This window comes from Euprymna scolopes, chromosome 20 (assembly GCF_053919585.1).
Source record: "Euprymna scolopes isolate OS-2025 chromosome 20, ASM5391958v1, whole genome shotgun sequence".
Taxonomy (NCBI): domain Eukaryota; kingdom Metazoa; phylum Mollusca; class Cephalopoda; order Sepiida; family Sepiolidae; genus Euprymna; species Euprymna scolopes.
This window is the reverse complement of record NC_136501.1, coordinates 47,309,610-47,327,109: the sequence shown is the minus strand read 5'-3', so window position 1 is coordinate 47,327,109 and position 17,500 is coordinate 47,309,610. Positions and strand designations below refer to the sequence as shown.

Sequence of the window (17,500 nt, the reverse complement as noted above, 5' to 3'; positions counted from 1 at the left end):
AGTTCCTTGTAAATTACATGGAGGCAGGAGGAAAGTTGGTAGAGACATTTATTCAAATACAATTGTTTTCTTCTAAACACTTCACAATATTGTGTTTTGAAAATTTGATAAAATTGTTATTACCATTTTGTAATCCCGAATGGAAATGGACAGAACTCCTTTTTACCAACACCGCAATTGACATCGAAAAATCTCAGCTCCAATGTTATTTCTTAGCTGTCACACACTGAATACCCTAGTTCTCTCGCTTCGTCCTTCTTAAGGTAGTCGTTCTCCTTATATGCAAATGAATACCGTATATAAAAAACAAAAAAAACATTCAACTACACAAGTTCTTCTTTTTTTTTCACTGACAATCGAATGCTCAATGTTCGAAACTCTATCTCTTCGCCACCAAACTCGACGCTCTGTTCATTATCTCTTTTGCTTTCTGAGATACCCAGACTCGACATGCTAAACAGGTCTGCTGCCGCTTCTGTAAGTAGTTTCTTTCATGACACACTTGTTGAATTTTGTATGACGATATCTATTTCTTTAATATCTCATATATTTTTTTTCTTGTTCTCGTTTGGTAATATCGTCTTTTGAACAACCATCTATATACTATTACCAGGTTATGGTGTTTTCGAAGTTTATCTATTCGTATGGAAAAATGTAATTGACAAAAAAAAAAAAAATAAATAAAAAAAGAGGAATTGGCAGAGTACACAGTTTTAATTTTTAAGGCAGTAGTTTTTACAATATAAATACCTCAGTATTAAGTCTAAAGGATTCTTTTATTTTCAACTAGAGACGTGTTTTAAAAATTCAAAGAAATCAACATAACACGCATGCATGCATGCACTGGTCTTGCGGTTTTAACAGCATCTACAACCCTAATTCTCCAAATTGTAGAGTCATGGTAATCACGGGAAGACAAGTAAAGACGGTAGTTTCACGTTGCTTTCCGGCTTGATTCGTTGGGGAGGCGGGCGGTGTATCACCCCCTCCTCCTCCGTGAATTAAACGAGTCCTCAGATACCAACCTGGAAATTTCTACGACTCGGTGCAACACATACAGCACTTGGCCTTCACAAATACTCACCCATTTAGTAATGGCCAGGCTCAACTAAACATAAACAAACATAAAAAAATAACACAACATAAATATTTTCCTTAAACAAAGTGACCGTTTTTTTTTTGTTTTTTTTGATAATCCGAAAAAACTATAGGCATAACGTGTATTCGACACTGGCTCAAAACAAATTATTTTTGCTTAAAAACATTATTTCTAAAAGATTTTTGCCAATAAAAACAATATGTAAATACATTCATTGTAGTTATTTATTCTTTCCCAGTATATTTTTCCACTAAATTTCATAAATACTTTTCTTCATACTATCTATAAAACATTAGAGGCTAGGTAAAGGCAGAAATTTCCATCCTCAAGTACTATCCCAACACCATTTAAGGAACGGGTATAAACTAGTTATCTATAAAATATTCAATGGCCTTGTGCCAGACGAAGATAGCTTGCAGATTAGTAACAGATCAGGAGAAAATAACAACCCGAATCACACTAGACATGGACATGCCTTGTCCATATAAAGAAAAAAAAAAAAGAAGGTTTAGAGGTCTCTTTTTAGGGTTCCAGTTTTGGGTATAGCCAGATTTAGAGAAACATTTTAATAGAAATTACTTTTAGTTTGTATTACTTGCTTTGATCGGACTATTGTTATCATCTTGAGTGTTATTTGTGCAACGTTTCTTCGTCAGGCATCTTGGAACAAGAAATGAAACTGGTAAATAGCACTCAAGATGAGAACAATAGTTCAATAAAAACAAGTAATACAAACAATCAGCCCTTATCTAAAAAATTCAGAATTGTTTTCAGCTTATACTCAAATGAAAGCAAAATTAATGTTAGATGATAAACACAAAATCTAATATATAAAAGGCTACATGTCTGTCTGTCTGTCTCCAGATTTTCAAACTCTATCTCTACCGAAACTAAAAGTCACAGAGTGGCGCTAGGGGGTCTCAGATGATTGAATCTTTTTATGAGTCTTTAGCCAATTAAAATAGATTTTGAGGGGTCAAAAATGGATAAAAATTGTAAAAAGCGTTAAACATTTTGGGCATTAATCTTAGTTTATTCTTAATTTTTAATCGGTTCATATGCAAAATACCCAAATACTTAGGACGTCATTCTCTTTCCAAACCTGCAGACCAAGCATCCGTGCACCATCCTGTAGCCTTTTTGGTTCCTTGCTAAGGAGGCCAAAGTTGCAAAGACGCTTCTTCACATGCGCCGCAGCCATAATTTCCTCATCCATGTACACATCATCAGTATATGCAGATGTTGCCTGCTGTACACGCTCATTCTTAGCCAAAACGGCATCAAGAATAATCTGCATAATCGATGGCATCACATAAAGTCCAAACCCCATGTGGGTTAGACAATACCTTTTGCCCTTAATAAGTACAGTTTGGTAGGGCCACAGTGAACGGTGCACACGCACTTGCAAATATGCCTTGCAAAGATCTAACACAGATACATTAGATCCCATTTGCCACCATTCTTTCAATTTTTCAGCACATGCAACAGCACGAGCTGTAAAAGGATCAAAATCACGTGTGAGACGCAATTTTTTGAGAACTGTTCAAGACCGTGGGTATTAAAAGATCACGGTCTCCATCTTGGATCTTTTCGTTTTTCCTTCTCAGCCTACATGACAGACAGACACAAGCACGTTTTTGCGGTAAGCCTTCTCTATTTTCCCCGCACGTTCATATCCACCTAATACCATTTAGTATGCACTTGACAATGGAAGACCAGATAAGAACACAAAACTGGATTTATAAGACCATAAAATCCAACCTTGATCGCCGCATCAAGCAGAAACAAGTTAAAGCATTTTATCTATTTATTTTTTTGACACAGAAGAGTAAACTTCTTTGCTTGCTACAAATCCATATTAAATCAGAAAACGTCCAAAGACAAATCAAGATTCACAAACTAACCTCTGAAGTCTGTGACGTTAACTTCCTCTTCACTCTTTTTTTTTTCATACTTACTGTACCTACCTGGCGTTTTCCGGTATAAAATGAAATCGTTTTAGTTTTTACTTTTTATTTGTTTGCACATTAAAAAAAAAAATTATACAGAAAAAGGAATAAAATTTTAGTTGTAAGGAAGATAACTTTTTATAATCTCCCATTGAAAATGTGATTTATTCTAGTTGGTTCTTATTGTTTCAGTCATAATTGGAAAATATTTCAATATTATCCATTATACAAGGAGGATTACATTTAACTCTTGCTTCCTTTATATTCTCATTTAGTCCTCACATTCCATGAGCGATGTTTCTGACAAAAAGAGAAGAATTGCTGTTTTCTAGATTGCTATCGATCCATATAACATTTATCATTGGCTAGTTTTTGACTTTGAAGTGGTATTGTTTTTTTTTTTTAGTTCCTCACATTAAGTGGCGTCATGCTTTGTCTGGAGCGATTTCCATAAAAAATAAAGTATTTATTTCCAGAAAAGTTTAAATATTTTTCTTTGTATTAAGTTGGTGCAAAAATAATGTCGTTTTTAACGTTCAGCTTCATGTAAAAAAACGACATTATTTTTGCACCAACCTAATACTAGCTATAAAGCTAGATAAAAATGGAAATTGATATATCCAATTACTGTACCAACACTGTTTAAGGAGTAGGTATAAAGTAGTTTGATATTATTGATGTTGTCACTTTTTGAATTTTGTACTCACTCCTGACGCAGTCCTCTACAAACAAGAGTCAAATAAATCCCAAGATAGAGTAGACCTCCTGAAAGCACGCTCTCCTGCCTTGACAGAGTTGAAAACCGTCTGCAAAATTTAGTGGGCGACGATCTTTTCACTTTCCTACTTTCTTTCTTTTACAGAAGAGATGTTGCAAATCAGTCTCTTCTCTATTGTTACTTTTATGACAGATGTCCGACTGAGCTCCAATCTATGGTCTTTCCCTGGAAAACATTCGAAACAAATACATGCCTAGCTGTAACAACCACCAACAACTTCCCGTACTGTCTATATGTGCCTAAAACTATACGAAAATTCTATGAGTAGAGTTTCTTTCCTAGAACTGTACATCTGTGGAATACAATACCGGGGGTCTGCTTTCCAGCTGATTATAACCTGGTCATCTTGAAATCCTATTGAGTCGTCCTCTTAGATAATCTGTTATGACTGATCATGGTGTCTCACTCTCCATCTAACATTTTACCTTTATCCCAGAGTGAGCTCCGGGCCTTGATAAGTAGTGTGACCTTCCCAAGTAAGAAAAAAAAAATTAGATAAAATGTTTACCAAATCAATGTTACTAACTTAACAAGAAAAAAAACAAACAAAACGAAAAACATAGTATCTTATAAAGATTGCCCTTAATGCATGTAGGCCACTGGACTGTATAGTTAAATACAATAGTAAAAAAAAAAAAATGAATAAAATATAAACTCCAAAATCGATTAAATGTGACAGCTTATAAATGTTGGTAAACCACCTCCTCCTCCTCCTCCTCCTCCTCCTCCTCCTCCTCCTCATCCTCTTCCTCGTTCTTCTTCTTCTTCTTCTTCTTCTTCTTCTTCTTCTTCTTCTTCTTCTTCTTCTTCTTCTCCAGAATGATAACATGTTCAAGATTCGATATTACATTTTAACAATAGTGCATTATAATAGTTAACAACAATAAAAGGAATGAAAAACAAAAACAAAAAAAAATACATAAAATAAAAGATTACAATAAATAACGGAAGTAATGAATAGGAGTACATCCTGGTTCCTCCTTAAAAAAATATGATTGGTCAGTCAAGTCATAAATACTGGCTGGTAGATCAGAGACGTTAAAAGATACACCGTAAGCTTCATGCTTAAAGATATAACATTTCCGACCACGAACACATGTTCAATAAGGCGACTTACCAGATTATTATTCAGATACTGTAGCCAAGACCACCCATTTACTTCAAACAAATATATCTCTTTCACACAAAACATATCAATAACTTTTACCAAACGCAAGAAACCTGCATAGATTTTCAGTTTTAGAACTTCTTATCTAATACATGAAATCCAACATCTGGAGAAGAAAGTTCAAAGACCCCCGACTTGAATGGTGCAAGGTCTATAAGAACTGACTTAAAATAAACAACTGAAAAAAACAATATTTTCTCCCTTAATCGCCGACGATTACACTGATCTCATTTTGGTCTATAATATCCTGAATATTCATCATAAGCTCCCTTGACTTACTATTCACTCCTGCATTAAATGCAAGTCTACATGGACATCGCCTAAAACTGTTTCACCAATTTGGATTGAACTGGAGAAGAAGAACTGATCCATTCTTTCAGTGTGCCCATACCATCGCAGTCTTCTGTTATGCACACATCTTCACGACCGGTATGATTAGTTCTGGGGGTGAACACTCTTTCAGTTTTTATCTTCTTTGGATTAGTTTATAGCTAGTCCCATCAGGAAATGAGAAATGTAGACTTGATATTGTGCCTAAAATCCTGCAAAAGAGAATAATAAACCTGATAACCCTGTAATAATGCGCTATCGAATATAGAAGATTGAAAAAAAAAAATCTTAACCTTTTGATTGACTCGTCCTTCAAGCCATCTAAATATTGCATTCAGACTGCAGACAAGCAAGGAATATTCTATGTCTCATTTGATGCCCATTCTACAAGCTCACTCCTAAAATATATCTCCTTCTTTATGTCTAACTCGTCAGATCACTGTTAGTGTATGGTGTCCAAGCCTCTGCTCGATATTTAATAATTGATATCCAGCATCTTGAAATAGTTCAAAGACTGGCCACCGGCTCTATCAGATCTGCCCTGTGAAAATCAACTCAAAAAGGTACCTTTTCTCCTTGACCATTGACGATTATGCAGCAATCTCATTTTGGCCTACAATTTCTACAATGGTCACTACGATCTCCCTCGGGATCTATTATTCATTCTGGTGCCAGAAAGAGATCTACAAGAATACAACAACAAACTATTTCACTGCCAGTTTTGATCAATCAGGATTCCTTTCTTCAAGAATAGACTTCCAAGAGATAAAATAAAGTAGATGTATGTACCCGGTGTTGCCAGGTTGAAACATATTAACGGACCGAGAGTTTAGTCACATAATATTTAAGATACACAGAATATCTTAACATCTTACGATTTTCCTGAAAGTGGACCACGTGTTGGATTTATAGAAGCATAAAACATCCATCTTCATATCCGAATTTTCCATAAAAATTAAAAGGGAAATAACTCTCATAGCTTAAATAAATAAACTTACTTTCATTTTTAAAGGCAACTGGTGACGGCTCATAATAATTGAAATTAAATTAAATTAAATATAGATTAAATAAATCAACTTTAAATAATATTTATAAATAGAACAATTAAAACGACTCTGTTACAACAAGCAACTAATAACATGGGGCTTATTATTAAAATAGATTTTCTTAAATGTAATATGCAAATGAAGTTACTTCTTGAATGTAGATTTCATTTGAGTAAATAGTATATATAGGAATATATATATATATAATAAATGATGGAATGAAAGTACATAGACGTCTGTTTTCGGTATAAAAATTTGTGAAACAGTGTGTCTTTTGTATATAAAACAAACAGATAGGAATACGACTTTATTATAATAGGTATGCCACAAAGCAGCAATTCAAGATTAATTTGGACAGGTGCTGGGCTACTTCATCCTTTTTTATGTAAATTTTTGCCACTCTTTCCCTTATACAGTGATTGAAGCATATTTATTTTTTGTCAAATTAATTGAATCGAATAAAATGATGTCAGAGTTTGTATCGCAGCCATAGATGCCTCTAAAAAACATAAACGAACATGTGAGGTTGAAAGTTTCAGTATAGAGATTTGTACACTAATGAGCTTAAAAGATTATTGCAGCTAGCAGGAATTAGGACGCAGGCAGTGAGTCACGTGACAAAGATGGCGTTCATCACCGGGTTCCCAGAGGAGATTTCCAAGAGGTTGCAGCAGGTCCCAGGTGTTGAAACCTTCGAGATTAGCGAGTTGCTCCCAACTGCAAAAATATTAGTGAGCACCCAACCTTCTGGGTCTGTAGAAATGGCGGCAACAGCAGGATGTAAGCAGAAGCTGGTCGAGACCGTGAGGTGCATGTTTCGAATGTGGGGGCCCACATCTGCGGAGAGACTGCAGGACGTTCTTGGAAAGGATGGTGTGCTACAGGTGTAGCCGGAGTGGTCACATGGCAGTGAACTGCATGAGGCCAGGAAACTGGCAAGGGAGAGCCGAAGCATCAGCGGCTGCCCTGAATTGGGAATGATGGCGTGCAGATGTCCAAATGGGATATCATGGTGGAAGTTTGAATAAAATAAATACGTATGATATACGTTTGAAACCAAAAACAATGCATTATTACAAAATAAACAGACATTTATTTTGTTTGAAAATTATGTTGAAACTCAACTGGCGCTTCTAAGGAACAAGAAATCTTAACGTGAATCCCACGCGACCTAACACACCGTTCCGAGATTAAAAAAAACTACCGTAAAAACAACAAACGGACTTCTACTTTCTGATCATCTGCCCCAGCAACAACATTGCAAAAAAAAAGAAAGAAAGAAAGAAAGAAAGACATACGGATGATGAGGCTTTGCCTCGAAATATATTTATGAATTTCAACATAATTTTCAAACAAAATAAATGTCTGTTTATTTTGTAATAATGCGTTGTTTTTGGTTTCAAACGTATATAACACGTATTTATTTTATATATATATACTGGCAGCATTCTTTCATTTAGGCATGTTTCATTAAATAATATAAACAATTCCTGTATACATGGCTCGATCTGGATACTTTCTACGTCTTTAAAATAAATTTTGTTGCTTCAAGCAAGAGCTGCCATAGTCACTTCTAACCGAGTACATTCCAATCCGACCGAATCATCAGGGATTATTAACAAAATTTATTTTAGGATATTTATATAGGTGTGTATGTTTTTGTTCAACGGTAAATCACACACACACACACACACACACACACACACACACACACACACACACACACACACACACACACACACACACACACACTATTTTTTACAGTCTTTGATTTCAGTACTTTTATGCCTCCATTTTTTATTTTGATTTTCATAGTCTATCTTTAAAACACCTGACAAACAATAAAAATGCTTCCTCCCCGCTCTCTCTCTCTCTCTCTTTTCTCCCTCTCTCTGAAGTGTGTGTGTGTGTGTGTGTGTGTGATAGAGAGAGAGAGAGAGAGAGAGAGAGAGAGAGAGAGAGAGAGAGAGAGAGAGAGAGAGAGAGAGACTTATTGTTATAGTTTCATTGATGGGAAAATAAAACAAAGGGAAAACAATCCAAACGTCTTTTCTACACAACGGATGGATCGTTTTTTTTCTTTGTTTTTCTTTCTCTTTAATCAACTCTTTTATTTCTATTTTACAATTTTTCTTTTTGTTGTTCAATCTTTACTTTTTTTTTTCTCATTTGTTATTTACTATACACATTCATATCTATATATCTATATATAATATAACTCTAACATAATCTATTTATTAATATTTGAACTAGTTTTTCTCTACTGTATTTAATATATCCTGAAGATTCATGAGATCATGTCCATAAATAAATTGTATACTATTCAGCCTCCTGGATTATTCATCTCCCTCCCACGGCAGGATGATGTGACACAAGAGTCGAAAAGTGGGATTTAGAGATCCTAGTATCCTAAAAGAACATTTTGACCCTCAAAATAAATTCCTGGACACATTTGTCGGCATTCCTGGTAGGGGTGCCTCAAGCCATTATTAATAAACTAACCTCTTCTCAAAGGGAGAAAGCAAAGCCTGGAAGGGTGGACCTCCTAAGACTACACAGGACCAAAGTTAGCAGGGAACAAGCCACCTCAACCCTGGGAATATCTTAATTACAACATAATGTTGAATTATAATACTATATTAACATAACCTAGTTTATATAAAGTTGCAGTGTTATAATGCGAAAGTAGTTTTTTTTTCATTTATATATAATACAAGCCTGGGTGCCCAGCCTTGCCCGGGTGTTTGTAGTTGTGTGTTGAGCAAAAACAACAAAAAGAAAAGTTGTAGTAGGCAAGCAGGCTCGAACCCGTGACGCAAAGGTGGAAAAGAACGTGAAAAAAAAAAAACGTGACGCGTTAGCTGTTGCGCCCATCGCCAAACCGGAAGTAACGTAGGTTTAAATTAAGGCTAGACAATCGAAAAGAGGCGATGACTTTCGAAAATATCGGCGAAAACAGCGGCCCCTCCCTGGAGAAAAGTGCCCAGTTGAGGGTGAAGTAATTAATGTTTTTAGCCAATTTTTCGATATTCGTCGTCCGAAGGGTCGAGCTTTAAAATGATACTGATCTCGTGAAAATCTGTTGCCTCTGTCGAAAGTGTTTTACGAGACATACAAACATACATGATGATTGCAACGTCTTGGCAGACGAGTGCCACTCCCTCAGACACGAGCCCAAAAATGATTCTTTTTTTTTTTCTTTTTTTTTTTTTAGTCCTACCGGTGAATTCACACGCTCAAGCAGGCATGACACTGAAGACAGTCATTGAAATCAATTATTACATGCTTCCAGCATTTCAAGCCTCCACACATCACAACTTTTCCATCGTCACAGGACCATTTTTATAGACAAATGCCTGAGGGAGTATCTATACACAGATGATGTTACAGAGTTTTAGCTTTGTACGACAGCTAAGTCTCTCTCTCAGTTCAAAATGTTGAGATCCAGCAACAAGCAACTGCAAGATACCCAGCAACAAGTTAACTGCAGACTAGCTTAATGCGGGTACTGGTCTCCTGCTTTATGGTTTATTTGAATCAGAGATTTGCTTCTTCTAGAAAGGTTGCCTTCACCATGGCTTACGAGAGCCCTCTCCACCCCAACACACACATACATACACACACATATGGTGCTAGTTGGCCGTTGACCTCGAAAATGGGTTCATTCGCCCTTTGGAAGGTCTTGTTTTTAATCCTTCAGGGAGACTAGCCACCCTCCTCACCAAACAAGTCTGATGGGGGAACCAGTTTAGTCGCCGGTGACCCGACCATTAGGCAGGTAGTACTGGGTTACATTGTACCAGTAGCATATGATATGACCTGATGCACAAACATACGTACATACATACATACATACATACATACATACATACATTTAAACAGACAGGTAAGATTTATATTATAGTTACGATCAAAACAGTTTACTGTTATTTAAAAGAATAATGCAACATGATATTTTGGAATACCGTATGTATAGTACAGACGAAAGGCCTAAAGACAAATCGCAATATTACATTGAGTTTCATCATCCTAAGTGATAATCATCATTTGTGGGATGAGTTTGAATTTTAAGACTTGTAATCAGATCTGTTATATGTTTTTAAATTTCTAACATTGAACACTTTATGAAGTAAGAGTTGAATAAATATCATTTCATTTGTATTTAATTGGATGTGAGATATTAGATAATTTTTCCATCAACCAAACATGCAACCTATGTAAACGATGGAAGTCACAGATCGGAAGCCATTGACTTGAGTTTAAAGCAACCTCCTTTGAACTTCTCACATTTGAACTTATGATTCAAAATTTGAGTCATTTGCACATGCAACAAGTATTCTTGTACGCGGATTCGTGCATTGCTGTGTTATGTCTGATTGTAAAAAAAACCCAAACAAGTGAAGCATACATGATCCCCTGTGAGTGTACACTGAACGAGGCATAAAAAAAGTTCAGTATTTGCCCCTCACTCGCCCATTTAGCCCCAAAAGTCCTCAGGAGACGTCAAATCCTAGTGAAAATGAACAAACAGTGCAGTTTTAAGCCTTAACATATGTAAATTTGAGTTCTGCACCATGCAAAAAAAGAAATGACTAAGTACATCATTTGCCCCACCCCATTTAGTCCTAAAAGTCGCCAAGGTCTTAACATATTTAAATTTGAATTCAGCACCATGCAAAACTGCTAAATAGACATACACAGAAAATTTTGGACAAATATGTTAAAATAGTAAAAAAAAAAAAATGGAGTGTTTTTTTTTAGCTCAAAAAGAGCCCCTGTGGCACACCCAAGAGTTATCGCAAAGTTTAGACAAACAAAATTATATAAAAATCAATTAGTTATAACTTTTCAGAAAGTTTTATAAAAATCCAAGGCATCAATTTGTTTAATATGCACAAAAGTGTCAATTTTAGCCATTTTAACCCGAAAGGTACTCCTAGGGGGGGTGACCGGAACTTTCCCGGAAAATCCGGTCTGCTACTTTTTTATGTTTAATGTTTGTTCAAAATTTCCAAAAATTCCAAGGTGTAGTTATTGAGAAAAGTGTGAACGGACGAACGGACGAACGGACAAGGGTGAATTTGCAGGTCCACTCTCCTTTTGTCGGGGGACCAAAAGTCTAAATGAATAAATGCAAAGGTTTATTTTATTTATTTATCACTTTTATATCTGTAATTGAATATCTAAAAGTGTAAGTTTTTTTTATTATTTATTTATTTTTTTTTTATTTATCACAGCCATATTACCATCAAAACGGCTTATTCTTATTTAATAACACAACACAACATTGTGAAATACTATATATACACTGTAGACGAAATTCTTAAGGAGTGGGCTTTTAGGTGATCTGAGAGGAAGATTATCATTAATCAGAAGGGTCCATATTTCGCTTGTCACTGTCGTTTCGTCTGTGAGGCAAAAACCGGAAGTAAAAAAGAGCAGACAATTTTGACTATAAGCAATTTTGTTGTACCAGATAAATGAGATGGTCAAGATTAAGTAGATAGAAAAAAAGAAAGAAAAAAAAGAAGAAGCTTACCATATATGTAACATTTCAATGAACATAAGAAAAAGAAGATTCAATGAAGTTAAACGGACAATGTTAAACAAGGGGACGCACATGTTGTAGCACATCGTCTTTCACACATGCATGTGCTGCTTGTGTGCGTTAAACAAACGCGTACTCACTGCATATGCTCGTTTTCGCCGGTGAGCAATCAAGAACACTATTCAATCAAATAAAAGTCTTGTACATACGTGTGTCTGGCCTTGCCCGTTCCATCGTCGTCTTCCCCTGGGTATGGCCGTTCTTTTGTATCATTGATCGTCCAATGGTTCGATCTCTGTTATTCAAGCAGAATAATCTAAACACGCGAAAACACAAGGAGACTGTTGACAATTTTAAGGCTTTATTTGGAGAGAAAATGTTGGAGAAAGACAGAAAAATAGTCTAAAATTATTTTCTTTCTTATAATATGTGAATTACAATTAATTCTACATCTCTGAATTTTTTAGATGAGGAGTGGTTATTCAAATGATTAGGATTTTTCGGACTACTGTTCTCATCTTGAGGTTTAAGGCGCCGGAAAATTTGTACTAGAATTGCCCACAAGGACTCATGGTGCAGTAGTTAGAGTACTTGGAAAATTTTTATTGTAAAGTGACTTTCTCCTGAAAGTTGAAGGTTCAATCCTCAGTGTGGGCGTTCGAAAGATATAATTGCATATTACTTAGGTCCTCTATCTAGTCATGGCTGATAGAACGAGAGCATGCTACCCCACAAAGTAAATAAAGGGTTCTGTTCGAAATTCCGTGCAGATTCCGGAGTTTGACAGAAACATTCCAGAGTTTGACAAAACTTGAGGAAGGTCAGAGTTTACATAGACCCTAATGTTGTTAAAATGACACCCAAGATGAAAAAAGTAGCCTGAAGAATCGGAAGATCACATACAATTAATTCTGTCTGATCTAATATATCTTGTTTTTCTATGGCCGGTCTAGACGATGGTCTGTCTTCTTTATTATATTTTTGTTCGTAGAGAACTCCCACTGTCCGGACCGCTGAACGGGCAGCACCACCATTTCAGGGTCTGGCATTAGACGACCCCACTTTTGAGAATTCACTTTGGTCCCTACATTGTTGGCACACATCTGCCCTCTGGCTTCTCATGACACAAACTCCAACTCCAAATAGGTGATCTAATTTCTTACGTCATCAACACTTGCGTTTAACTATTTTTGTATAGGGAACTGATTCTTAATTTTTATTTCCTGACTCGTTGGGTACACTGGATATATTTCGTTCGTTGCAAGGGCATACTGAAAACGCATCTAAATGACATGCTCTCGAAATGTATACTAGCTGACTCAATCTCTACCAACTGGTGTAGGACTACAATATATAACATATAGAGCTTACCATAGAACTGAAAGAAATATGAAGCAGGAAAAAAAAATAACATTAATTCCAATAACTGTAAGAGCACTAGGAACAATTAAAAAAAAAAAGAGGAAAAATGAATATCCGAAATTGAAATCAAAGGGCAGAGCAACATTATACAAGCAATGGAACTGATTAAAGCAGTTTCTTGTACGAATAGGAATCACAGAGTGCAGAAACCAATCCACATACTCAGTTGACACTGACCAACCATGGGTAGACTAAAATAAAATTTGGGTCAAACATATCTGAAAGGAAAGGTGAAAGATATTAAGAGAATATTGATAGAATGTTTTATTTATTTATTTATTTATTTGCATCATACAGCAATCTTAACAAAGGAAGATTGATCGATACAATAATAAATCAAATTCATAGCTTTATCTGAAATGCTTTTATATTTGTGTGTTGCGTCTTGCACTGTCCGGACTGGATCTATACTGTCACATGAATAAAGGAGACTGGAGCGTGGCCAAATAACACAGGTTGGCCATGTTAAACTCTAAAAAAAAGTAGCAGTAACTTAACTCAACTCGTTAAAGTTCAATACAATGTCGCATTTGAAAAACAGTCGGCTTACTTTACAGTCTTCAGTAAATTTTTTCTAAAATTTAAAACACCAATCAATCAATATATATATATATATATATATATATATATATATATATATATATATATATATATATATATATATTAGATTTTATAGAGGGAATTAGACCTTGAGTCTAAAGAGCAAAGTTTATTTTAATGTGTCAATACCTTAAAATAATCTTGCTCATAATACTGTGGATATATGATACGCTCAATAAGTATATTTCTCCTAGAGCTATATTAATATTGATTATAAAGATTAGTAATTATAAATTATGAATCAGTTTCAACAGGAAAAAAACAAACAAAATCAACTTAAGTGTACGATCGTTTCGAAAACGATATTTTATTTACAATTGACAATAATTATTGAAAATAATTGTATTCGAATATTCATCTCCTCATCAGCACAAAAGAAAAAGAGAAGGAATTTAAGATACCAAAATAAAACTAGCATTTTGTAGTAAGTCAGGTGGATGGTTCTTATTGAGATTCATTAGGAAATTTGTTTTAAGTTGTTCAATAAATTTTGTGTGCATGCTTCCGTGTTTTGGGCTCAAATGGTTGAAATTTCCTATTTATTTATTTATTTATATATAATTTCAGCATCAACACAATTTGACATCGAAATATCAATTAATATGCAACATTTAAAGAAGAGGAGAATTAAATTCAGTAGCAAATCTATGGGTAACTTTTTATCTAAATCTAATTAAAATTTGGAAGAATGGAGCCCAAATATTTCCAGAACATCGCAAGCGAGTATTACACTACGTTATTGTGCTATTACCCAGGTTTCTCCACTTGGGTGGTTCGTTAGGTAGCAATGAAACCAACACTTAAGTTTAAATTCTTGTTGATTAGTTAATGTCTATGTGCATGTACATAACTGCATCTGTGTGTGTCTTGCATGCGTATATGATGTTTGGTTGATGTATGTTATGTGCATGTATGTCTTGTTTTTGTCCATTGGATAAAAATGAGCCAATTTCAGATTCTAATTTTTTTTTGTTTGTTTCAAACTTAATTTTCCATTGCTGATACTAATGATAAATATTTATTGATTTTAAACTACAACTAAAATCTAAAGATCATCATAACAAATTTAGTGCAGGTAAAAATGACAGAAGTGGATGAATTGGAAAAAAAAATGGTACAAGTGAAATATATAATTCAAAATCTCACAATACATTTATAAAAATTTTGTGGTCATAAAACAGTCCCCCTTTTTTATGCAGTCTTTTTCATCATTGTTGTATTCTGCAAGATCTTTAAAGCAGAACCGGTTGCAGGCAGTAGAGGCCAGACAAGTTAGTGCTGCATCATATGGCCCTCCTCTTCAGACTCGCAGATGTTTGGGCCAGTTTTGTAGCCCTATCTGGTGATAGCAACTTTTGATCGCTCCATTCTTGTTCTCAGGTGGTTGAATGTTTTCCACTGGAGCCAGAAAGTGCTTCTGAGCCGGAAGGAAGGGCTTTTTTTAGGTCTAATACTGCCATAGGATTATCTAAATTATTAGATTGATTTCTGAGGCAAACCTCAGCTGATATGAAATCCAGCTTGTTGACAAAATGTTGTAGACAGACATAAGCATGTGCCAACATCTCTTGGGTGGTATCAAATTGTCTCTCATATTCTTTTGTTTCATACTACTGTTATCTTCATCCCTCTTGACAGTTCCTCCTAGAGACGATTACCTTTCATATTCTCTTGTTTTGTTCAATCAGTGATTCTGTTATGTTTCGTCCTTCGCTTGCATTGTTCCTGATGTTTCTGATTCTTATTTTGTATATTTCTGAAGATATTAACCCATTACCCCACTCCATAAGATCACTGGGAGAATACAGTTGCAATGACTCTAGTACGAGGAGCGTGCAATAAGTAATGCCCCTGACCCACTTCCTATAGCAGCAGAGCAACGAAACTTGGCACAGTTATTAGTCTTTTTCTACATAGGAACCACTCAGAGTTATGCATTTCTCCCATCGTTTGATGCAGCTCTGGAGACCGTGTTTGTAGAACACTCCAGGTTGGTCCTCCAACCATGACATGACTTCAGAAATCAAAGCTGCACCATCTGGGAAACGCTTTCCTTTCAAAAACAACTTCATGGCTGGGAAGAGGTGAAAGTCAGAGGGTGCAAGGTCAGGAGGGTAGAGAGGATGGGGAAGGATTTCATAACCACACGCCCATGATTCTGATCTGGTGACATGCAAGTTGTGGATCGGAGCGTTGTCCTGCAGGAGGAGGGTACCTTTGCTGATCTTGCCCCGCCTCTTGATTTTGATAGCTTCCCTTAATTTCCTCAAAAGTGAAACATAATAGGCTCCTGTAATTGTGGTACCCTTTGCCAGGAAATCTATCATCACTACTCCGTCCTGGTCCCAAAAGACTGTGAGCATGACCTTGCCAGCGGAGGGCTGCACCCTTGCCTTCTTTGGAGGTGGTGAGTCCAAGTGCTTCCACAGCATTGACTGGGCTTTGGTCTCTGAATCATAATGATGGACCCAGGTTTCATTCTGTGTAATCAGTCTTTTGAAAAACTTTGACTCATCTTCTTGGCACATCTCCAAATTCATCCTTGAGCACTCAACATGTTCTCGCTTCTGGAATGGTGTGAGCAACCTGGGACTCCATCTGGCAGACACCTTATGCATATGCAAATGGTCATGAATGATAGTTTCTACAGACTCTGTACTAATCTTGACATCTTGGGCTATTTGGCGAATAGTAATGCGCCGATCTTCCAAAATGGCAGCTTTAACTTGACGGACAGATGCTTCATCAATGGCAGAAGGGGGGAGGGTGACCAGGTCTGGGAGCTGTTTCTATAGACTTCCAGCCATGTTTGAATTCACGATGCTAGCGTTTTACAAGGTCATATGATGGGGTATTATCATCATAAGTTTCTTTCATTTCATCAAAAGTCTCCTGTGGTGTGCGTCCTTTCAAATACAAAAACCAAATCACTGCTCGACATTCAACAGGCTCCATTTCACAGCTGACTCAGTTCAAACACCTGTAAATCAGAAATCACAATTAGTTCAGAGCTGTAATTTGCCACATAACCCGTAGAGATATAAATCATTGCGCATGCAAAATTTCAGCTAGATCAGACAACTGGAAGTGGGTCAGGGGCATTACTTATTGCACACCCTTCGTAGTTAATTTTTTTGTGATCTCATAAGATCACCGAGAGATAATGGGTTATGGTTTCTGATTTTTTTCCTTGGACTTTGAGTAATTCAACCCTAGAAGATCAGAAGACCCAGATTTCACTGTTCTTTTTATATCCTTGCTTCTTGTTTTCTTAAATATTTTGTGCATCCTTAAGCATTCAATTATCCATATTTTTTAGGGGGAATGTATGCTTTAATCTTTGTATCTTAGGTTTTGTGTTAGTCTTTCATGAAGGGTCTCAAATTTTTAAAACCAAATCGTAGAGACTAATGACGATTACGAGGGGCGTGCAATAAGTAAAAAAACTAATATCTGTGTTCCAAGTTTCCTTGTTCTACTGCTATAGGAAGTGGGTCAGGGGCATTACATATTGCACGCCCCTCGTACCTTTCATATTCTCTTGTTTTATGCTATTAGTG

General features: G+C 35.9%; 1 protein-coding gene across 4 annotated transcripts in view; it reads left to right on the top strand.

The window, feature by feature from the left end:
* LOC145241414 (uncharacterized) overlaps positions 1–17,500 on the top strand; it is a 607,975-nt gene that overhangs the window by 56,842 nt on the left and 533,633 nt on the right. The window lies entirely within an intron of this gene.